Genomic DNA, 1,087 nt, shown 5'->3' with positions numbered 1-1,087 from the left:
ATCAGACATGTGTCTTCGTGGACCTTCCAGGCCAGCCCAGCTGCCAGCCGAGTGAGTGACCACAGGCACTATGTAGAAGAAAAGAAATGTGCAGCTGAATCCCTGCCTGAGTCCCTGGACCTCAGAATTGTAAGCAAATAAGACAGAATACAGCATGACCAAAGAATGATCAAGGAGGGGGAAATCAATAAGTTAACTTCATGAAACGTTTGGCATAAAGCACCGCCAATAAAGGCACCGGCAACAGAAAATCTACTGTTAAGACTTCTTCCGAATCGGTAAGAAAAGGGTAGCTCCCACAGAAAAATGGACAAAGGAAAATACAATGCAGCTCAACTATGAAGCAATAAAACGGCCAGTGAATATACAAAGAGATGCTCACCTCTTTAAATCAGGTAACACTGAACATCTATTGCTATAATTATCTCTCTATATGTTAGAGACCATCAATTCACACTGGTACCTCCAATTATAATTCAACACACTTTATTCTAGCTTTCCTGTTTTCCATATTTGCACCTTCCTTCTCCTGCATCCAGTATTCACTTAAATTTACTGATTTGCTCAAAGCCCCTGTATGTAACCAACCATGTGGAGTGTTTCTTTTGCCTGTTGCTTACAATTCCTCCTGTGGTGGCCCACTGGTCAAGAGCTTCTCAAACTTTTAGTGGAAGTTTAACTTGACCCAACCTTTCTGCACTGGCTACATATATACATTAAATCCTCACTTGAGGATGTGTTTTTACTGATTTGAGAGAGAGAGGGGAAGCGAGAGAGAAAGAGAAACATTGATGTAAGAGAGAAACATCAGTTGCCTCCTGTTCACACCCTGACCACAAATCAAATCCATAACCTTGGTATGTGCCTTGACTGGGAATCAAACCTGAAACCATTTTGGTGCACAGGACAATGCTCCAACCAACTGAGCACCTGGCCAGGGCTGGACTGGCAATATATATATTTTTATTTTCTTAATGTTTTTATTGACTTTAGAGAGAGAGAGGGAGAGAGGGAGAAAAGGAGAGGGAGGGAGAGAAACATCAATCAGTTGCCTCCTATATGCACCCTGACTGGGGATCAACCCTTC

General features: G+C 42.4%; 1 protein-coding gene across 3 annotated transcripts in view; it reads right to left on the bottom strand.

Moving 5' to 3' along the window:
* ZNF180 (zinc finger protein 180) overlaps positions 1–1,087 on the bottom strand; it is a 22,094-nt gene that overhangs the window by 9,457 nt on the left and 11,550 nt on the right. The gene's annotated exons all lie outside the window — the stretch shown is intronic.

The sequence above is a fragment of the Myotis davidii genome, unplaced genomic scaffold (assembly GCF_000327345.1).
Source record: "Myotis davidii unplaced genomic scaffold, ASM32734v1 scaffold796, whole genome shotgun sequence".
In the NCBI taxonomy this organism is placed as follows: domain Eukaryota; kingdom Metazoa; phylum Chordata; class Mammalia; order Chiroptera; family Vespertilionidae; genus Myotis; species Myotis davidii.
This window is presented reverse-complemented; position numbering and strand designations above follow the sequence as displayed.